The sequence below is a fragment of the Pinus tabuliformis genome, chromosome 7 (genome assembly GCF_031772625.1).
Source record: "Pinus tabuliformis cultivar Carrire ecotype Pingquan chromosome 7, CPIR1, whole genome shotgun sequence".
NCBI classification, from domain to species: domain Eukaryota; kingdom Viridiplantae; phylum Streptophyta; class Pinopsida; order Pinales; family Pinaceae; genus Pinus; species Pinus tabuliformis.
In genome coordinates this window covers 842459800-842484402 of record NC_142293.1, presented here as the reverse complement: position 1 = coordinate 842484402, position 24603 = coordinate 842459800, and positions in this window count along the sequence as shown.

Genomic DNA, 24603 nt, shown 5'->3' with positions numbered 1-24603 from the left:
AAAAACAAACAAGTGAAAGGAAAAAGTTTACAAGCATCGAAAGAAGTGTTATGATAATCTAAATAAATATTTGGATTTAATAATTGATGGTAAGGACCAGAAGAAAACACTTTTACCACATTTTGTTCGCACACCCAAAAATTTACAGGTGGAAAATTTTATTCAGTATCACTTGGTTGGTTGTATGGTCTTTAATGATGTGTTTTCTCATTGGTCTGCTAATTTTCTTGAAGTTTTATACCTACAATTGGACAACACTTGCCATGAAAACAAAAATTAGGTTGTTTTTGGATATCTAAAGATGCTTGTTGAATTGATAATTTTTTAGAAGGTAAAGGTTGGTTTCCTTCTTGTTGGGCACACTTATGACCATATTGATTAGAGGTTTAGTCATTTTTCAGTCACATAAAGGAGGAAGGAATTTGGGAGCTTTCCATCATTAATTGAATGTATTAAGAAACAATACATGCTAGAGCCTATTTTTGATGTGTTGGAAGAAACTGTTGACATGTGAAGGTTTATTTTGGGATTGCATGGTCAGGAGAAATGAATTGAAAAAATTAATGACATTAGCTTCCAACATCAACTTCATATCAAAATAATTCATGGGAAAACACTAATATGGGGCAAGAATTATTCAATTACTACACAATGGGCACTGTCATCAGGTTTGGAATTTTTTAAGTTCATTCCAGATCATCCAAAATTTGCATAAAAAATATTTTTATTACAATTATTTGGTGGTTCATAATGCACAGAGACAGAATAGAGATATAAATTATTATGATTTCCTAGAAGAAATTAAAAAATGTATTAGATATACATATGAGTACTTTAACATTACTGATACAGTTTGGTGGGAGTCATTTTTCAATAATCAAAGTGATATAATTTCAAGAACAACAAATGAAGATATACCTTTGAAAAATCCATTTATTTGGCCACAAAATGTGTCAAATGAACATGAGGACAGAAACATTGTTGAACAACAACAATATCATGGTATTATTAATTCTTCATAGGCAGAGGAAAGGGAGATGTATATTGGTTCCAGAAGATCTCATGCACAGTGTGAAGCCATGGGAGACCTTTACAAGGATTCAATACAAGATATTAAGGAAGGGTTACATGATCGTAGTGCTAGCAGATGGAGATCCCAATGGCTATCCATTCTGGGTTGCTAAGATTATAAATGTATTTATAGAAAATGAAGATGTTACAAGTGTTGAAGTACATTGGTATGCCACAAATACACACCCATTCAATGGTGTGTATAAGCCAGAGATGGTAGTTGATAAAAAAATTGGTGGAAAGAGAAAAATAAAGGGTACAAATATAAATTGTCGCCACACAGACCTCTTAAAATTGAAGGATGTTGATACTTGTTTATGACTTCAATTTAACTAAGAGAGGAACTCTTCGCTTCAATACGATAGAGATTCTGAAAAGGTTTTTATCAGAAGGAACAATGTTGAGATGGGAGTCTATTGAAACCAATCGTAGAGCTAGAAGTATTTTGAAACCTGAAATGGTGGGCATGCATGTGGACTTAGATGGGGCACTAGTTGATAAAAGAGAAGAATATGGAACATCTTCTTCTACATCCAATCATTCATCTGAAGATGTGAATTCTGATGGTGTGTAAGAAAATATGAGTGATTTTGAATAATTATCTAAGACAATTTATATAACTGATGTTTACATCGTATCTTGAAATAAAAATTTTGATTTCCATATGGTGTTAAATTAGAAGTTATGATCCATTTTTATGTTGTTGGATTATATGTTTTAATTATGATGATTTTTATTGTTTAGAATATCTACAATGCAACAATAAATTAGAGATATAATTTATGTTTCATTCAGTGTACAAATAATTACATTTTGATTAATTTAGTCATGTAATTTGTTCATAATGTCATGGTTTTTTAATTTTATGGTTGAAAATTTTCCAAAATTTTTTGTATCTTTAATGTTATGGTTGAAAACAATTAGAATTTTAGCGATATCTAGTGTGATGTTATTATATGTTTAACAACATGGATGAAAATTGATAGAATTTTAATGTGTTTCAGATCCCATTATTTTATCTTTATCGACATTACTAAAACATGTTGAACTTATACTTATGAAAGAGAAATGTTATTGTACCAAAAACATTAGTGTGTTTTTTTCGTCAAAACGCACTATAGTGATTTAACAGTGTTATTTGGAAGAGGCGAGCTGATGCATTATATTACACAGGGAGCAACGATGAATGGAATGGACAAAATCGAAAGTATTAAAGTATACCAGTGCATTGTATTACATAAGTAGCATTTGTGCATTATATTACACACCACGGAACATATAATCATTTACAAAAAAAAGGAAGAGGGCCTATAGGGTTTGGATCTAATTCAATAAGTGATTCCCCTACTTTACATGTCAAATTCCATATATATAGTAAGTACACAAACTGTTATGAAACCAGCTCAAGAAAAGATAGAAAAGATAGATCAACGCCTTAGGATTCAGCCTCTTCGAGGGGGCAACCTCCTTTACATTACATAAATGAACAATTCTTTGATGATTCAAATGACAAAACCTCCTTTCTATATATAGGAGTCTAAGGAGTCACAATATAATCCAGCCGACCTAACAATAATAATATAAAGCCACAAAAATAACAATAGAGGGATTCTATGGGCACATTAATAACAATATGGGGGCAATGGGGGCACAACAATATAAATAAGGGGTATAACTACAATAGTAATGGGGTAATCACTAGTATTATAGGGACCCAACATGCCCCTCTCCTTCAAAAAAGTGTTGTCCTCAACGCTTGAGTAGTTCTGGGTACTTCTGCATAAAATTCTCATCCTCCCATGTGGAATCTTCAGCGGATAAGTTCTTCCACTTGATAAGGTACTCTAAAATTGATCGATTTCGTAGTTGTCGAGTTCTTGTTTCTATAACTGCTTCCGGTTCGAATATAATTTTTCCTTCCTTGTCAAGTTCTGGCAATATTGTTTGAACTGGGAGCTTGTCGCCTATAACCTTCTTTAAGCATGAAACATGGAAAACTGGGTGCAATTGAGAAGCTATAGGAAGCTCCAATTTGTATGCCATAGTACCAATCTTTTGCAACACCTTGTATGGACCATAATACTTTGGTGATAATTTATTATCCTTCTTAGCTTGCTTGAGGGACATTTGCTTATATGGTTGTAGCCGTAGGAATACCCAATCACCTACATCAAAACTTCTTTCACTGCGATGTTGATCTGCCTGTTGTTTCATTCTATTCTGTGCCAACACGAGGTTATCCTTTAAGAGTTGGAGGACTTGTTGTTGATGTTCGATGTGATGTTCCACTACCTAAACCTTAGAATTTTCTCTTAAATATGATGTGATGGATGGTGGTTGATACCCATAAAGTGCCATAAATGGGGTCATTTTTGTTGCTGTATGAAAAGAAGTGTTATATCACCATTTAGCCAGAGGCAACCATTTGACCCATTGTGTCTGTTTATCAGATACAAAGCAACGAAGATATCCTTCCAAACATTTGTTTACTATCTCAATTTGCCCATCAGATTGAGGATGATAAGATGAGCTATGAGCTAACTGAGTACCAAGACAAGAAAATAATTCTGTCCAAAAATTTCCAGTGAAAATGGGATCTCTGTCACTTACAATAATCTTTGGGTTTCCATGTAGCTTTTGAATTGTTTCCATAAATGTAGTAGAAACTATACTGGCTTTAACTGAATGTGATAATGCACAAAAGTGTGCATACTTAGTAAGTTTGTCAACTACCACCATGATGACACTCTTTCCCTCAGACTTGGGTAAACCTGTGATAAAATCCATTGATACCTCCTCCTAACGTTGGCTTGGAATGGATAAAGGTTGTAATAGACCCGGTGTCTTAATTGTTTCAACTTTATTTTGTTGGAAAACCAAACATTCTGCCACAAACTTTTGAATATTTGATTTAAGGCCATCCCAAAAAAATTCCTTCTTAACCCTGTGGTAAGTTTTTAAAAATCCTGAGTGCCCTCCTAAGGGAGAAGTGTGCGATTCCATAAGAATCTTTTGTTTTAACTGGGAATTCTTACGGAGGTATAAGTGATCCTTGTACCATAACGAATCATTTTTCCAGCTAAATGTATCAGACGTACTGGAATCTTGTTGTAGCTTTCGAATAAGTACCCACACTTCTTCGTCATTCTTCCATTCCTCCCTTGCTTCATTTATCCAATCTGGTTGGATGATAGAAATAGCGCACAACAATGCTTCCACATCCTCATCCTTCCTTGAGAGTGCATCTGCCACCACATTTTGCTTCCCTTTTTTGTAGATGATTTCAAAGTCATAACCCAACATCTTTGTGACCCACTTTTGTTGCTCTTTAGAGGATAATATTTGTTCTAAAAAGTATTTAAGGCTATCATGATCTGTTTTTACCTTGAAGTGTCTTCCCATTAGGTAGGGTCGCCATTTCTTAAGTGCATGGAGTATTGCAAAAATTTCCTTCTCATAAATAGCTTTGCTTAGAAACTTTCCCTTGATTGGACGACTTTCAAAAGCAATGGGTCTTTCATATTGCATTAGAATAGCACCAATTCCATTTCCTGAAGCATCACATTCCACAATAAAGGTTTTTTTGAAGTCCGGTGTAGCTAAGACCGGTGCTTGGCACATTGCCTCTTTAAGATGTTCAAAGGCCTTTGTTGCTTCTGGAGTCCATGAAAATGCATCTTTCTTCAATAATGTCATTAGAGGTGCTGCTATTCTCCCATAATTCTTAACAAACTTGCGATAATACCCTGTTAAGCCAAGAAATCCGCGCAAATGCTTTATGGATGTGGGGATTTTCCATTCCTTAATGGCTTTAATTTTGGTAGGGTCTACCTTAACTCCTTCATGAGATACAATATGACCCAAATATTCCACCTCCTGGACTCCAAAGAAACATTTGGATCTTTTGGCATATAATTGTTTCTCCTCCAATAGTTGTATCACCCTGTCAACATGTTCAACATGATCCTTCCAAGACTTGCTGTAGATAAGTATATCATCAAAAAATACTAACACAAATTTTCTAAGGAATGGTTTGAAAATTGAATTCATCAAACCTTGAAATGTTGAAGGTGCATTGGTAAGGCCAAAAGGCATGACCAAAAATTCATAATGACCTTCATGAATTCTAAATGCCGTTTTCGGAATGTCTTCAATCTTCATTCTAATTTGATGATATCCTGAACGAAGATCCAACTTGGTGAAGTAAATTGATCCATGCAATTCATCCAGTAATTCATCAATGATAGGAATGGGGAACTTATCTTTAATAGTGAGCTTGTTGAGCTCCCTATAATCCGGACACATGCGCCATGATCCATCCTTCTTGTGCACCAATACTACTGGAGCAGAGAAAGAACTTTGACTCGGTTGAATTATACTAGCCTCTAGCATTTCTGCAACCATACGTTCACTTTCACTTTTTTGGACATAGGGATATCTGTACGGCCTGATGTTTGGAGGAACACTTCCTGGAATCAGATGAATAGCATGATCATGATCACGCATAGGTGGGAGACCTTTGGGAGTCTCAAATACCTTGGAATGATTATCCAGGACTTTTTGGAGATCTGGAGAAATAGATGATTCTAATGTGGAAACATCTAGCGAACATAATTGTGCAATTACACCCCTTTGCTCCTTTTTTAGAAGCTTTATCATACCATTAGAGCTGATTATCTTTCCTGGTTAACCTGCAATACCCCTTAATTCAACTTCCTTTCCTTCCGTAGAAAATTTGATGAAAAGTTCTTGAAAATTAAAAGCTATTGTACCTAAGGATTGTAGCCATTGGAATGGAAAGCATTGGGCTAGTCAATACATATTCTCCCATGGATAGCTTGATATTATGGCACTTTCCAGAGCAATTTATTGTTCCTCCCTTTGCAATCATCACTTGACACTCTGGTGCTGGATATAGGAAGCAATTCAATTCTTTTGCTACCCTACAATGAATAAAATTGTGGGTGCTTCCTGAATCAATCAACAATATCACCTTTTTCTTCTTGATTTGTCCTTCTATCTTGATGGTTTGAGGAGTGGTAATTCCCGCAAATGCATTACAAGATATGGTCGGATTTATTTGTTCTTCATCTAGGCTTTGTTCCTGGAGCATATCCTGTTCTTTTGACCTTTCTTGCTCCTTTTCTTCTTCCTCTTCACAATCTATGTAGAATAATTTCTTCTCAGCACACTTATGACCTTTAGTGTATTTGCTATCACAACTATAACAAAGCCCTTTTGCTCTTTTTTCTTCCAATTGTTGTGGTGTCAACCTTATAGGTTGTGGAAGACTAGGGGAAACTGCACTTCCGTCTTTATAGTTGTGAGTGGTATGCTTCCTGGCTGCCATAATTTTGCTTTCAATTTTTCTTGCTAACCTGAATGCCTTCTCTAATGAAACAGGTTCCCAAAGTCGAACATCATGTTGGATATTATCCTTTAAAGATCCTATGAACACATCAATCCTATGCTGCTCTGGAATATCTTTTACCCTTATGTTCAATTTTTGGAACTCCTCAATGTGCTCCATTATTGAACCCTTTTGTTTGAGACTTATCAATTGGCTAAAAAAAGTGTTGCTTTTTGTATCCTCATAATGTGCTATCAATTCTTCTGTAAAAATTGCCCAAGTGATAAATTGTTTACGAGAGCAAAGCCATTGATACCATACGAACTGATTTGGTTCCAAATATAAAGTTGCCATACGTACCTTTTGTGTGTTTTGCACATTATTGAGATCGAAGAACTGCTCCATCTGTAATATCCATGTGGCGGGATCCTTGCCATCAAACTTCCTCATATCGATTTTTAGAATATGGTGGGCCTTCGATCCAACATTAGAGTCTATGGAATCATGATTAACATTTCTTTTGTTCACATCATGAGTTTCCTTTACAACCTTTTCACCATTAGTAAGTATTTCTTGTAGAAAATTTGTCAAATCTGTCTTCAAATCTGCCATGTCTGTCTTCAAATCTGTCCTCAAATCTGTCTTCAGATCATCCATCTTAGCTTCCATGCCCTTTATCTTAGATTCCACGCCATTTATCTTAGCATCTGTTAGCTTTTGTGAGCGTGACATTTGTTGTACTTGTTCTTGTAATTTTGATATATCATGTAGCATTTCTTCCTCTTCTTCATGAGTCATGCTAGAGCTTTCAGGTTCCTTACTAGGTGTTTGCATTTTCTTTCCTCGGGGCATCAGTTACCGATAATAATGCTTTACTATGCCCTTTGAATTCCTTCAAACCAAGCTTATGCAAAAATTAAAAAAAAAAAAACTACACACATTTTTTTTACTTTGTAGAAGCCTGATATTGAATCTGATGTATCTCTGTAACTTCGAATCATCCAGCTCTGAAATTGTGACCTATAGTAGCCTTCTATGTCCTCTTTCCAATGCCACTAGTCTGATCCAAATTGGATTCTCCAAGAAAGAGTTATGCACAATCTCCCGCAGTGACCTGATTATAGACTAGTTCAGTAGAGCGAACTTGTATGAAGTGCCACGTGTCAATGTCTCAACCTTTGACTCTGAAAAATATATAAAAGAAAACTACAGTCCGTCCTCTTTCTGTACCTTCTTACTAAATTTCAATCCGATGCTCAAAAAGAAAGTTATGACAATTTTCCCCAGGTCACCTGTTTTGAGTGTAATTCAGGAGTCTACAAAAAAGACCAACTTCCTCAGATCATATCTCCGAAAATATCGCGCGAAAAGCTTTGAAATTTGGACCCAAGGTTCAGCGTGATTTATTCTCAAATGGGTGTTTTTTGCGACTTCTGAAACGTCACAGAAAAAAGTTATAGCAAAAATGCCACGATGACCTGTTTGGAGCAGCGAAACCCTAGAATCCAAAGCTCTGATACCAAATGTTATGAAACCAGCTCAAGAAAAGATAGAAAAGATAGATCAACGCCTTAGGATTCAGCCTCTTCGAGGGAGCAACCTCCTTTACATTACATAAATGAACAATTCTTTGATGATTCAAATGACAAAACCTCCTTTCTATATATAGGAGTCTAAGGAGTCACAATATAATCCAGCTGACCTAACATAATAATATAAAGCCACAAAAATAACAATAGAGGGATTCTATGGGCACATTAATAACAATATGGGGGCAATGGGGGCACAACAATATAAATAAGGGGTATAACTACAATAGTAATGTGGTAATCACTAGTATTATAGGGACCCAACACAAACCCATTAAATCTAAAAATGCCTAAATTGAAAAACCCTAATTATGAAGTGGTAAAGGAAGTTAAACCCTAAGGTGAAATTTTGCAGGAAGAAGCAAGGGTTTAAGGTAAGTATTGATTTTTTTTCTAATTTTTAATTAAATTTAAATAGGAACATAGATCATAAAAGAATTACTAGTAAATTCTATAGTAATTTTTTTACTATACAAGATTTTTTAATTTTTTTCTAAATTGTAAATAAATACAACAGAGATTGTAAAATATTTTAATAACAAAATTTAAGATTTTTGCTATTCAGGGTTTTGAGTAAATCACCATAACTTTCAACTTCTGATCTTTTTGTGGATCCAAAATATTTTGTAGCTTCATAGTGCTCTGAGTATGTCTCTTTTGAAAACCATATCTCTTTTAATTAAACCCCAACATAAATTGTAAATTTTTTTTATTAGTAAAATAAACAATAAAATTGTAAATTTTTACAATGTAGGTTTTTGAATGAATCACCTTAACTTCAAGGTTTTGATAACTCCCTTGAAATTTTGGGTAAACTAATGAAATGGTGAATAAATTTTTACTATTTAAAAGGATTGATGAAATTATATTTCAAAAAATCAATTGTCGCTCGATTTTAAGTTTTAAAAGACAAAATTAAATCATGTTTTTTCTTTTTTAATTTCTCTTCACATTGGTGCATTCGATAGTCAAGTGCACTAATGTGTTTATAAAACAAGCACACCGACATTTCTGGGGTGCCAAAATTTTCAACGCACTTACATGATACAATTTTTTTTTTTTTGAAATCCCAAAATGTGGGATTAATTTTTTTAATACAACGAAGTGGTTTCTATTTAAAAGCATCGGTTCTCTAATTGTTATAAGAGAACTGAGTTGGTTAAATTCATTTTTATTTTTTAAAATCCCGAAATAGGTGCGTAGTTATGTTATTTTTTTAAAACGCGTCGGTGCATTTTTGTATAAGAGCATTGATATGATTACTTTTTTTTATTTATTTTTATTTTATTTTTATTTATTTATTTATTTATTTATATTTATTTTTTTATTATTTTTTTCAGAATGTTGGAAACGGTGCAAGTATTAATTGAACGCCCAAGTGTTGTTATTTTTTTAAATGCATCGGTGTGGTTTGTTCTAATAAGTGCACCATTTGGGTTTAAAAACTATCCAAAATTTTAGTTTCACATAGCATGACATATTAATCACAAATTATCCTTTATGATGCATCGACATGAATTGCAATAGTTAATACTATACATTTTCTGCTTAAATTTGTTTTACTCTTGAAAAATGGTTTGAAAACTATATTGAAATTCAGATTGTGGTTATATGGTTCTCGAGATTAATTTCAGATATGCACACAAAATTTTATCTCCGATTTTTCTCAAATGCAGGGAAAAAATCTCAATAATATGATCAAAAGGCTATTTCTTCAAATTCAAGCTCATTCCATATTGTTGATCAAATTCCTTCACAGAGTTCTCCCTTTCCATCTCTATTAAGTTCATATTTTATTTATATTTTGATTATCTAAATGATTATATTTTTTTAATCAACGCTAATTTGAATAAAAATATATCCAAATTTCCAAGATCATGATTCATAATCGAGTTCAGATGCATAAAAATTTCCTCCATTTTGAAATTGTTAGAAGCTCTTATCAAGAGCATCATATCGCAAGTAGTTGGTAGATGAAAATTGACATCCTCTTCACCTTGCCAATTGGAACATGGCATCTTCCAGCCACAATCCTAGATCAATAATGACAATAATTGTCTGGTATAATGTAATTTCAACAAACCAATTTCATTAACATGATCATGTTGGAAATAATACTGAGAGGGGGGTGTGAATCAGTATTATCACATCAATAAAACTTTTTCATTTCCATATTCAGATTCATATATGCTACTTCCACAACTTCTTATGATTCAGTTAGTTGATCCTTAATGAGCATTAGAACATTATCAACCATATTAACAGTAAACAGGTGCAGCAAAATAGAACAGATCATCACACATAAGCCACACACATGAACACCATGATATAAGGTGGAAACCCAATGTGGGAGAAAACCACCTGTTGCAATTCATCTCAATCTTCTTCTTAATAAGAAAATCCTTTTACAATATTTCTGTACTGGTGCAGTCTTATACCAATACGCAAGCTTCTACATGCAGAGAGCTACAACCCTCTCTCGTTCTCCAGTCTCTCCTGGAATGGAGCTACAACCACCATAGTTCTTGTACTAGCCGATCCATTTACTAGTACGCAGGCTGCTACCTGCTACAATGCTCCAAAGTTTTCAACTGCTACTGGAAGGGAGCTACCACCCCCTTAGCTCTTGTACTAGCTAAGATACTAGTACGTAGGTACCACCCTACAATCTTCTCTCCTATGGGTACCACGTTTCATACATTTTCATACTGGATACACCTGAAGCACAACACATAATCTGAAAGGCCACGTTTCATCCAATTTTCATACTGGACCCATTAATATCATTGAAGCACATAATCAATCAATCTTTTGAATCACCCAAACACCAGATCAATACATATACAAGGATAATATGTGAGTTAGCAACCAGATCTAGTCCATCAAATCACATAAAGATAAGTCATTAAGAACTTGATCCATTCAACCATCAATACTGAAGCTAAACATAATCATGCTGTTATCAGAACTCAATACCAGTAACCAGACATCAATTATCAACCCAGAACCCTACAGAATAATCAAAGGTAGTTAAAACAAATTTCAAGCAGGGTCCGCAACTTCACTAATAGGCATCTGCGAACATCCACGCCTGTGCTGCTTTCTGATATGCGGGTATTCGCACCTTCACAGTCTTCTTATCTGCGGGTATCTGCACCTACGCACTCTTCTGCTCTGCGGGTATCTGCACCTGCACCGTGTCGCACCTGCAGTCCTGCGGCTACATCTGCACCTACGCACTCTTCTACTCTGCACGTATCCGCACCTGCACTGTGTCGCTCCTGCGGCTAGATCCGCACCTGCACACTCTTCTGCTCTGGGGTATTCACACCTGCACTGCGTCGCACCTGTGGTCCTGCAGGTATAGATAGTTTTTCAGTCTTCAAGCATACCCCAGACTATCAGATCTACAGATCTGATCATGCGCCATGGAGATCTCGACCCATTCAGATCTAGCTATCACTCACCAACCGATCACAAGTATTTTAGATCTAGCTCACCTTAAGATATTCAACCCATTAATGTGCAGCCAAATGATCTCCTTTCCTTTTTATAGCCTTAGGCCTTTCACAATACCACGGACCAAAAGCATAACAATTCAATACCATGGACCCAATACTTGGGATCAACACTTTTGGATGCAATACTACGAACCAAAACCATAGGATTAAAAACTGTCGGACTAATACCATGAACCAATCATGAAAATGCGTGATCTTTTCTCTACATGAAATAAACTTTTCTCTGCATGAAAGTGCGTGAACTTTTCTTTACATGAAAGAAACTTTTCTCTGCATGAAAGTGCGTGAACTTTTCTCTACATGAAAGAAACTTTTCTCTGCATGAAAGTGCGTGAACTTTTCACCATATGAAAGAAACGTTTCTCTGCATGAAAGTGCATGAACTTGAAAATAAATTTGCTGCACTATAATTTATCATCTGTGTGATTTGCCATCAAGGAAAACACTTGTCTCATAATGCCAACAGATCACTAATATCATTGATATTGTACTAATGACGTTCAATATTTTTTGAAATTAGGATTCTAGTGATGATGAGCGATTTGGGATGACAAAAGGGATGAAGAAAAAAGAGAAAGGGGGCTTCTTGAAACGAATGGAAAGAGGCACATGACAAAGATTAAGTGCATGCTTATCATTTGTAAAATTACTACACAGTAACTATTCACGCTTAACTTCATATTAATACATATTTTGATTCGTAAATACTATATATATGTTGGTTTGTCTTCATCAACGAATTATGAAATTGAAGCTATCAATAAATTCATTCTATATAATATAGGAGTGTCATAACTGTGGGTCGCATTGTACAAAGAGAAGTGGAGGAAATGGGATAGTGACAAGAAATAATTCAAATGGTTGAATGGTATAAGTGTGCCTTATCCTGATCATTTAAAATAAAATATGCCAATTACATGTCGTAACAGTTAGGTTGTTGATCAAGTTAGACACAAATATGGTGCATTTTCTCGTTGCCCATATTTTGAAGAGGTTGTGATAAACATAGGGATTGGGTGCATCAATTTGGTAATTATATTATCTGTCTGTATAGATTTAACTTTATACTACACATTTGAATTGTAACATCTATATATACTTTATATTTTTAATTATGTTTGGATTATTAAACACATGATACTGTGATTTTTTCACTTTTTTATAGGTGCATTTTTTCCCATCTATGTGGGCATATGGACATCATTTTTAAACCAAGAATGTTGATTATGGATCCATGACACAGGATTATGGAGGGGAAGTTGATTCTGACAAATCTAGGCGTGCTAGTCACTGTGATCAAAGCCTAATGCAAGGGACATTAGGTTACATTGGAAAGATACAAGATATCGTTCAAGTGGAATTCTCTTCATTCCAATGTGCTATTTTTAGGTGCAAGTGGTGGGACACCTTTGATCGGAATAATGTAAAGGAAGACCGTGATAGTGGGTTGATATCTATCAATTCTAGAAATATGTGGCATGAAGTTAGGGAGCCTTATGTTTTCCCAAAACACTGCAACCAGGTGTTCTTTTACCTATATGTGTTGGATAGGGATTGATGGTTCATATTAAGACATGACCTAGATCAAAACAGTGTTATCATGCCAAGAAAGGAAAATAATCATGGTGATGACAATGGAGAGTGATGTGTACTTGTGTTATTTCATCAATTATACTATTGTTGTATGTTTTTGTTGTCATTATTTTTCTAGTTATATTTATTTTTTATTCATCTTGTTAACATTCTATAATATAATTGGTAATATTCACAAATATTTTCACATGTTTTTTTGCAATGGAAAATTTCTTACAGTACTTAAACTAATTATTTCCAATTGTGTACATTATCTATGATATATTTTCTCCATACCACTGGCTTCTAATTCCACTCTTATTTTACCATTTGAACCGACAATGCTTAACAAGGTATAACCTTTTCACAGTTCCATTTATAAAATTCATAACACCATGGTTGTTTGTAGCAAGAACCTCTAAGATCTAGGTAAGAAAGCTGGAGTGCGTATTGTAGGAAAACAATTGGTTTTTCTCCCTTTCTTTGGCCTCCCATGGTCGTACCATAAGGGTCCACCATTTTCTCCTGCTCTTGTTCCTGCTCCCTCTGTTGATGTTTATGCAACATGATTGACATATAAATTACATTACCCTCATACATAATTATTTTTTTTAATTAAATGAGAAATGTATTTTTAATATGGAAACATAATTTTCAATTTAAACTAAAAATAAAAAAAAATCATCCATGCGACCAAAACACAATCATGCACTAAATCTAGTGTGCTGTAAAACATAACCACACCAAAATCAGTGCACAAATACCTATGACGCATCGATTCTTGTTCACAAATTTAAATTTTTGTAGTGGTGCATCACACTTATACATTGGTGCACATTATATCATTTTAGCACCAGTATGGAACATGCACATTGTTGGGTGCAGGATCCCCCAAGGGAATTTTTGGGGCTTAAAGCCTAGTTTTTGGTTAAAAGTTGTAAGTCCGATGTAAAAACTCCATAGTTTGTGGGCGTGAAGCGCAAAGTTTGTAAATGAGTCATGGGGTTGTCGACCCTCATTTTTGTAATGTAATGTTGGCTTTAGAGATCTACCCATGGTCCGCAGACCATGGGATTGTATAAATAGAGTGAGGCTCTAAGTTGTAAAGAAGTAGTGATCTAAGAAAAGAGAATTAAGTGATAGCTGAAGTGTAAGGTCGAGTCTTTGGGTCGTAGATTAGGAGAAGGCTTTGCAGCTGAGTGCGCAGAGGCCTAGTAGTCTGCAGCTGAGTGCGTGGACCCCTACAGCTAAGTGCGCCGGGTGAGTCGAGTCTGTAACCATTGAAGCATTAGTAAAGAGAATCTTTCATATCAATTTTTCATATCTATTTCCCATTTTTATGCATTTAGTATACTAGGTATGAATTGCTAGTTTACTATTTATATGGTGCGCGAACATATATGATTGTGTTGATTAAGTGAATGTAAGGTAGAATATTGGGTTACGCGAAGATAACTAAAAACTATAAGAAGATAGTGCGAAAGCAACCCAGTCCCTAGTTAGGGTTGCACAAAGGGGATTCTAATAGATTGCGGGGGTCTCGCAGGTCAAGATAGTGCATGGAGTGACCTATGTGAAGCTATTCACAATTGAACTAAATCGATGCCTCAGACATCTCTAGGGTGCAGAAACTTGGTTCTAGCACCCCCCCATACTGCTTCGAGTGATACCTCAATCTGCGCTTCACAGGTTGTTGGTGAAAGGACCAGTCGTGTAGGGATTTGTTTGGATAACTAACTCTAAACCTGGGTTAGGCCCCATCAATCCAACAAATGGTTTCATTGCCAAGACCAAAATCTGCATAAGAGATGTTTGATGTCGTATCATTGGAATCCAACTAAGAAGGAAATTGAAGGCTGGTTGGGAGAATTCACGAGTTCACAGCATGGGAGAACAGGAATCCGTGATTGACAAAGGAAGAGTGGTTAGACTGCTACCTATACATAGAGATCCACAAAATCTTCTTCACGTCTTTCCCTACTGAGTTGTATGAGTGGATCGCGAAGCTAGCAAGTAGCCAAGGAAGGTGGAAGCTCGACGGTCCTATTATGTGGACCCCAGAGTTGGTGCGCAGACTGGAAACATTGGAGGATAAGATCACGCACGCTCTTGATCACAGGCTTGATCGGATTATAGGAGGATTCATCACTAAATTCGTGGTAGACACTTCAGTTAGCTATAGTGAGGTAGAGCGACGCCTTCTCAAAGGACCGTGAGGTAAGTACGTAAAGTCTCTGAATACTTGGATTAAAATGCTATTGTGCAAAAATTAGATTATGCAGTTACATTGATGTTTAGGGCTACACGAAGTGGGAAAATTTACATAAATGAAGGAAACAAGGGACTAGAGAATAGCCTCCTTGATTTCACCTCTGCGAGGGGATGAGGAAGAGATCATGAAGGTCTCTCCACAAAGTGAGATCCATTTGATAAGGCAGAGAATTCTGCGCATGCCACCCCCACCCACACAACCGCCAGCTTCATTGCCATCACCTCCATCTTCACCCATACCACCTCCACCACCACCGCATTTTAATATGGAAAGCATGATAAAGTTTCCTGTGTTCAAGGGATTGGGAAATGAAGATCTGGATCAGTTTTGGTTCATTGTAAAAGCCACGTGGGAAGCGTAGGGAGTTACAGATGATAATATCAAGAAAGCAACACTGGTTTGCACTTCGTAGGATCGCGCGGTAACTTGATACATTAAGCACTCAAATGATAATCCGAATGTGGGAATCGAGGATATCCAAACTATGCTAAATAAGGAATTTAGCAGGTTGAAGTCAGAAGCACAGTCGATCATTGGGTTTGAGGAGATCAAAATGCTACTAGGTGAGACTCCTTGGGAGCTGGATCAGAGGCTGAAGTGTACGATTTGTGAAGCTAGTATGAATTTGATAGATGGACAACATTGTGAATGGTTTGTAGCATTGCTAATGCCACACTTGAGGAGCGCACTGTCGCAGCAGAAGTTAACGACTCAGGAAGAGTCCTTAGAGATCACGATGAGACTACATGAGACCCTAATGGAGGATCCTAACTTGGTAGTTTAGCAGATCCATGTGTAGTTGAAAAACTTATGCCTTGAGATGCAGAGTCTGAAACAAGATAGGATAGCTCGACTAGAAGTGCATGAAGAGGTATGGTGCGTAAAATGTAATGGTCAAGGTCATGATAAGGACCACTGCCGGGTGTTCACAAATTACCTTGTGGGAGGAGGATTGATGTCGTTAAGGCTGGAAGCATAAGTAGGGCCTAGCGCAGTGCTTGCTTTAAGGTGCATGATTTTCCAAATAGGAGGAAAACATGCTACATACAACTGCCATTTGTTATAGAAGTACATGCAGACTTTGCAACAGTTGTTTTGTAATTTTTGTAGATCGGTGGGACATGACAAGCGTACTTGTAGAAGTTATGACATGATGATGGATAGAACTCCTACCTACAGAGTTCAAGCCGAAACGCAGCCCCTAGACCAAAATGTAGGGATGGTGCAAACCAAATTTCGAGGGCGCAAGCGAGGCTGGGGTGGAGGAGGACCTGGAAGAGGTCGCAGACAATTGATATGCTACAATTGCAGAGGACCAGGACATTATGCCCATGATTGTACAAATCCAATGCATTCATCATGTATGTAGTGTACCTTGTTTGATCATGACACAGAAGATTGTCATACACTAATAGCTAGGATATGCGACAAGGGAGAACTACCACCTTCCCCGACTAAGAACCTGTAGATGATGTGGTCTGAGCTACATGAGGAATATCCAAATGGGAGATGACAAAGGCAAATAACCTGAAGGTAGTACTTGGGTTCGCAAAGCTTGGGAAAAGGAAGCAGAGTTTGATTTGGAGCATGCTCAAGAAACCTTTATGGAAGCTAATAAGAGCTTCGCTGATGCCTCCACTTCAGGAAGCAAAGACAGACCGGAGTCGGAGGTGGACCCATCTATGCTCACGATGTTCCTAGAAACATGTATGAAACTACTACGTGACAGTAAGGATGTAAAGGGATTACAAGAACTAATTAATAGATGCACTGGGACTGCACTAGGAGAAACGCACATGGTCCAGAAGATTGGAAAGAATAAGACTAACACGGGAAGAGAAATGAGGTTAAACGCGTAGATTGGAGAATATGAAATGGACCAAGTAATTCTAGATTTAGGATTGGATGTGAATGTTCTGTCGAAACGGACATGGGAGCACATGGGGAGGCCTACGCTGCAGTGGTCTCCTATAAAGCTATGAATGGCGAACCAACAGAAGATAATACCCCTGGGGCGATTGCAGGGAATCACAGTGGATATTGAGGGAGTGAGAGCACTAGCAGACTTCAAGGTGATAGAGATTTTTTATGACAACAATCCTTACCCTGCGCTCATAGGAATTGATTGATTAGGCCACTGACATGAAGAGGGTGATTAATCTGAAGAAGCACAAGATAATTTTCGAGAAGAAGTCTTTTCACATAGTCATACCCTTGGACCTTGTTGAGGGATCACACTATACCGAGCCGGTGCGTGACTATGAAAGTGACGATGATTTGCACTGCATCTACAAGATAACTGCGCGAGAACAAGACTGGGTAAATTCCACTACGGATGGATGAATTTCATGGGAGCACGAAAGCTTTTGTACTTCGGATTCAGATGAGATAGAGTGATGGAAGAATTAGTTACATGAGGTAACCATGCTTAATTGTAATATGGTGACAATATTATTGTGCTGCATATCGATAGAAGTGAGAGATCTGCCTACTTATGATGGATTAGGTGAGGTAGATGCCTTCTTGGATAGACTTGAAAGGGAGGTGTTGGAAAAACAATGTTTCCAGGCCTTGAATTGGGTACTACGTGCTATGCCCGCGAGGTGGTGGGGTACGCACAAAGGGAGATTTAATGATTGGAGTTCATGTAGAAGGATGATGCGTACATGGTTTGGGAAGCCTAGAATGCGATTGATGGACAAATATAATGGATGGGATGGTCCACGTGCGCATCTATCCATATGGGTACAAGTATATGGCAAACAACCTATGTGGATGCACATGAACTTTTCATTGGGAGATATGGTCAATAAACATGTGTTGGGGGGCTAAATTTGCAAATGGCTCCTCAAATTGGAACGACAAAGTGTGGATAGATGATCGCACAAAAGGTTATTCATGCGGAAGAATTTAACGAGGTGTGCAAAGCATTGAACAAGGTATGTAGTGTGCAATGAAGTGATTGGGACCTACGCGTATGAGTAGTCTTATCAGCTTATAGGAAAACATGCAAGAAACTTACAGGATAGATGCCTTCTAGGCTGGCCTATGGAGCAAACGTTGTAATGCCAATGCAGTATATCATGCCTAGTCCGCACATAGTAGTGCCCACGGATATGACGGATCGCAGAGCCTTGGAAGAATGGATCGCGCAGTTGGAAGAGCTTGAAGAAGAGTGCTTGGGACCTAATGAAGAGATCCAACAAGGTGATCTTAGGCTCCAAGAACTCATGAATGAAAAAGTTCAGTTGAGGGAGAAAAGCACCATGGTGGAAGAAGAAGTCAAGAAGCTTGAGAAAGGAATAAAGAAGGACTTTCTTGATAAAAAAGACCATGCTCATAGAACAGGATGAGCTCAATTATATTGACAGACTTGGGCACTAACACCGAGAGTTTATTAGTTTGATGCATAGGATTAAACTGTATAAGGAGCTCATAGATGGTGGCACGATGCAATTAAATAGAAACCTCTTCCCGGGAAAAGTAAATGGTTGTCAGCCGTATACAAGTGGCCCGATCACCGAATAGGCATGGGAAGCATAGTCTTAGCACTCCAGGCAATTGAAAGGAAGCATGGAACTATAAACTACTTTGCCTAGGAGCTGCATGATGACATGACTACGCGTAGGAGTGAAGTATCACAGTGTCCGTGACAGTGCAAGGGTAGTTGCGTTGCCACACGGGTTGGCTAGAAAGTCACCATTATAGTCACTATTCACAATGTGATGCTTGGTTTGATACCAAATGGAGTAGGTGGTGGGCATTTAAGGCAAACTTTATGGGCTAGATTTGGCAAAATTTGCCCCCAAGGGAGCATTAATGGAACAAATTTGGGGGGAACGATCGAATTCAAATTCAAAAGGCACGATAGATTGCAAAGGGTTGCCTAGCAAACAACACTTGGCCATTTTAGAATTGAGTTGTCATGCGCCCAGAGATTTCTAAACCTAGACCTATTTGACTTGTTGAAGTCGAGGTGTTGTTTGAGCACTTACCTGAGAAGTTGAGAGATTTGAGGAATAGCAAGATGGCAGCATCTGAAGAAGCCATGGATATCGAAGAGATGACTGCTAAAGAGGCCGTGTAGGCCATGACGATAGGGGATGCCCCAGAAAGCGTCAGGATAGTCGCATAAATCCCCAAATCACCGCACATGCCAAGACTTGAGGACAACAAGTAGCCTATGGTTCTGGTGTGCATGTCCCCTAGAAACCCACTAAGAACTAAACTTACTATGGAATAAAAGGGGAAGGTGGTTAATTTGGAAATGATGAGGAGGAGGAAGATCTTGATGACATCTTGGTAGAAAAGGGGGAGGATGAAGACATGGAGGTGGAAACCCAGGGTGCGGACCCTCTGACCAGGCTGCGTGCATATGTTCCACCGTGGAGAGGGAAAGCCAGGGTGCCCAAGTACCTAGATGAGAGCAAGAGCTTTGTACAGTCTCCGCTGCTACTCGATGATATTATTTTTGAAGGAGCGCACTTGGGATGGCTACCAGTTCTAAAGTTTGAAGACTGGGATCTTGTGGACCACGAGAAATTCCCACAGTTGGAAATCGCACGGCTAATGATACTGAAGAAAAACATAGTGGAAGGAGTCATAGAGTTGGAGCCGCACAAGTGGTTGCACGAAGTAGAGAAAGAAGGGTTGTTAAACCTGCTCTAGGTGCCGCATTACCATCGTGCTCCGGTGACTATCTTTGTCATCAGGTAGCTACTCTGCCTGGTGCATGATGGGTGCTTGTGGCTGGAGGAGCCCATCCGCATCACAGACCACCTAATTCACCGAATTACCCGACTCCCTTGCAAGGGGGAGGACCCAGCGGGCATATCAGAGGGTAAAATTGATGACTTGGCCATCGCGGAGGCCATGAAGAAAAAATTTATGCTGAAGAGAGGATACGCGATCTCCAGTATCAACAACACTATGGTCTGAGTTGCGATGCAGATACTAGCTATGAAGGTTATGCGGAAGTGCCATGCAGATGAGGTTCCCGCACCGGTGGTTGCACTTTCCGTGTAGTGCGTAGAGGGGTCTAGTTTAACTTGTTAAAGTACTTGTGCAGGGAGTTCCTAGAGAATTGACGCGAGGCACACGAACAAGGGAATACTTTCTACTATGCGTGGCTTCTGCTATCCATAGTGCTGGTGGCTTGGGAATTGCCTGAGGACAGCTAGTTCCCCACAATTGCACAGGATCTTCCGGAGGTAGTGAAGTACGCTTCACTATGGGCAACCAAAGATGTGTAGAGGATCCGAGACAACAAGATATTTTGGGTGTTCATGGAGATTAACATCAGAATGGGGATTAACCACAATCCACGGTTAGCACCCACTGTCTACAATAGTCTACAGAGATTTGCGAAGTTCAAGGTGGACTTCCATCACATATATATCAGGGCGCAAGGACCCCACAAAGAAATGGAATGATTTCCCTTACCTAGCTACAGACGATGTCATATTCGTTGTGCTTGAGTCATGGTTGCAGGAGTGGCGTGCTCCATTGAGCTCTACGGTGGAAGTAGAGAAGTCCGCTACCAAAGGAAGAAGGAGGAGGCCAAACTGCGAATGGTGCAGTTGGCAGAAAAGAGAAGGATCGAAGCAGTAGTGGCAAAGGCCCAGGCAGTGCGGGATGCTGCGAGGGCAGCAAAAGAACAACAACAGGCAACAGAGAAGGACCACATGGGGCATAAGTCACCTTTGCCTGAGGAAGATCCCGAAACAAAGGAATGTAGTGCGAACCCATAGACAACGTCTAGAAAGTTGAAGCGCCAGCGCCCAAGAGAGTAGGTGGGGCCATGGAAGAAGTCGAAAGCCTCTAAGGCTTCTTTTGACCTGATCACCCTCATTGAGGGGGATCTCCATGACATAGGGGATAGGGTACGAGATATCACTGTGAATGCCATCCAGCAGTTCTCGGAGGAAAATCCAATGGTATTGGGGGCTCTTCAAGCACAGATACATGAGTTGCAGGTGCACACTCCTCAAGCTAGTACTGTGTCGACTAGCCTTGCAATAGGAACGACTGTGGCTAAGGAAATGCTACGTGACTGCATAACCAACACTATAGTGCTACCAGAGGGGGCACTAGTTACAAAAGATGAGGTTGAAAAACTTATGGTCAGTGTGCTGAAGGGAGTTTGGATCAATATGGTTGCACTCCCTCAGGAGACGCTTTATGTTCTGCAGGACAGAGTAACTATAGAACTGCGGGTTAGAGAGGGTCGCGTGCTCCAGGTGATGAGAGAATAATGAATTAACATGGAACAACTAAGTCTGTAGCACAACGAGGTCATGACACAAAATAGACAGCTCATGTAGGTAGTCGAGGAGGCTTGCCAGATTGTCCCTGAGTCGACCAGCCCAGCAGAAGAACCAAAAGAAGCTCGCATTTGGAGGCTAGCAATAAGGGTGCACGAGGCAAAGGAGGAGATGGCTAAGGTTCAACTAGAGCTAAACATTAAGATATCTGAGCTACAGTTGAAGGCGCAACCTTCAACTCCACCAGAGGTGAGGGAACAACACGTCAGTGGCATTACAATGGGAATAGAGGAGATCAATATTGCAATGAAGGACTGCACCCAAATTTTGGAAGAGTCATTCAGGGTCCTCACCACTCTGCAGGAGGACCCAAACATACAACGCTTAGAAACAGAGGCATGTGAGCTGCAAAAAAAGTATGATGATATAAAAGGGACAACACAGACGGTGGCCCTTACTCAGAGGCTCGCGTAGATGCAGCAGACAAAAGCGCTCAAGGAGTAGGTAGACGTGGCGTGACATAAGGAAGTTGTCTTAAAGGCATGTGTACAACCTTGGATCGATGAGGCATTCATCATTACAACCTCGATTGAAGCCAAGCTCACGTAGATGCAAGGAATTCAGGTACTGTAGTCTCTGAAGAGTGTGTCCAGGAAGTGTAGCAGGTAGTCCTTTAGTGCGTTGCTGACCTTGCAGCGGTCCAGGCAGAGTTGGGCGGTCTCCACATGAAGATCTCCACATCAACAGAGTGACTCGAGGGTGAGTCACGACATTTGTGTTGGGGGCCTGTTGGTTGTGAGATCCCCCAAGGGAAGTTTCAGGGCTTAAAGCCTAGCTTTTGGTTAAAAGTTGTAATTCCAATGTAAAAAATCTACAGATTTTGGGCGTGGAGCGTGAAGTTTGTAAATGAGTCATAGGGTTTTCTGCCCTCATTTTTGTAATGTAATGCCAGCTTTACAGATCTACCCATGGTCCGTGGACCATGGGATTGTATAAATAGAGTGAGACCCTAAGTTGTAAAGAAGTAGTGATCTAAAAAAAGAGAATTCAGTGATAGCCAAAGTTTAAGGTCGAGTCCTTGGGTCGTATATTAGGAGAAGGCTCTGCAGCTGAGTGCGCAGAGGCCTAGTAGTCCGTAGCTAAGTGTACGGACCCTTGCAGTTGAGTCCGTAGGGTGAGTTGAGTCTGTAACTATTGAAGCATTAATAAAGAGAAGATTTCATATCAGTTTTGCGTATCTGTTTCCTGTTTTTATGCATTAAGTATACTGGGTATGAATTGCTTGTTTAATGTTTATATGGTGCGTGAACATATATGATTCTGTTGATTAAGTGAATATAAGGTAGAATATTAGGTTACGCAAAGATAACTAACAATTATAAAAAGATAAGTAAGATACACACTGCAACTTAGGGAAATAGTGTAGATTACTACCCTAGCAGCTCGAAAGAAACCCAGTCCCTTGTTAGGGCAGTGAAAAGGCGATTTGAACAGATCGTGGGGGTCTCGCAGTGAGGACAATGCGTGGAGTGACCTGCTTGAAGCTATTCACAATTGGACTAAATCAACACCTTAGACATCTCTAGGGTGTGGAAAGTTGGTTCCAGCGTCCGCCCATACTGCTTCAAGTGAGACCTCAGTCTGTGCTCCATGGGCTGTTGCCAAAAGGGCCAGTAGTGTAGGGATTTGTTTGGCTAATTAACTTCGAACCTAGGTTAGGCCCCATCAAGCCAACACACATTATCAAATACATTTAGCTATAACTATATGTTTAAATATTATTTTTGAGGTGCGTTTGATAAATATTATAGCACTAGTGTGATAGGAACATATCAAGCTCACCAAATTTGTGATGGTTATTAAGAGACATTTGTTTGACTTTCAAATAGACTTGGTGATGCATTTTTATCCTATTTAGATTATGTGAAATAAATATCCTTTTTTTATGTATTTATAACTAAATTATTTAAAGTATACATGTCTTTATCATTGTGAACATAATGTAATATTAACGAGGGGAAAGGTGAAAAACATGAATTTTAGTGACTATCTCATCATAATTATGTGGAAAAAATAATAAATCACATTTTTTTAGTTGTTCATTGAGAACAGTCAAATATATTATTTGTCAAAACTTTAAATTTAATATATTATCATTTTTGTATTATTTAACTAATATTTATTATTAAAAGGACTTAAATCTAAATCAGTACAATAGCAAATAAAGAACCAAATAGCATCAATATGTTATATCTTTATTACTAGAAAATTATCCACTTGCCTCTTTAAGGGAGAACTTCCAATAGAGAATATCCCCAACTACAAGTAACTTCACATGAAGCCTTATGTTACATTTCTTTATCCCCATCTTTAGAGAGAGAAATGTATAATTTAAATTGGTAAGAGTTGTTATAAATATTAAATTTAATTGCTTGAAAATCTCATAACTTTAGTAATAAATTAAATTTTATAAAAATATTTTTTAAGTTATATTAAATCTAAATTAATTGTGTTGAAATGCACCATATGACTCAATATGGGAGAGATGTTGTCACGTAAGGTTATATTGAAAAATAATAAAATAAAAATTTAAATTAACAAATTAAAAATAGTAATAACAAAAGAAATTTGTGTTGGCCATAATTACAATACTTCAATTTACATCTTAATTTTATATAACTTTATATAGAGATATAAAGTAACCTAAAGGAGAAAAAAATGTAATGAGTAAAAAACTATAATATAATTTTTACTATAAGGAAGAAATCTAATTTTTCCACATGACAAGAAATAATATTATTGATAGTACATTATGTGTAATTCATTCTATGTTCTATTTACAAGCGATATTTAAAAGAAAAAGTATATTTATAACAAAAATTATTTTATTGACAACCATAAGTAAAATATTTCAATGTCCATATTAAATAACATAATTTTGTAGATACATTATATAGAGAAAGGT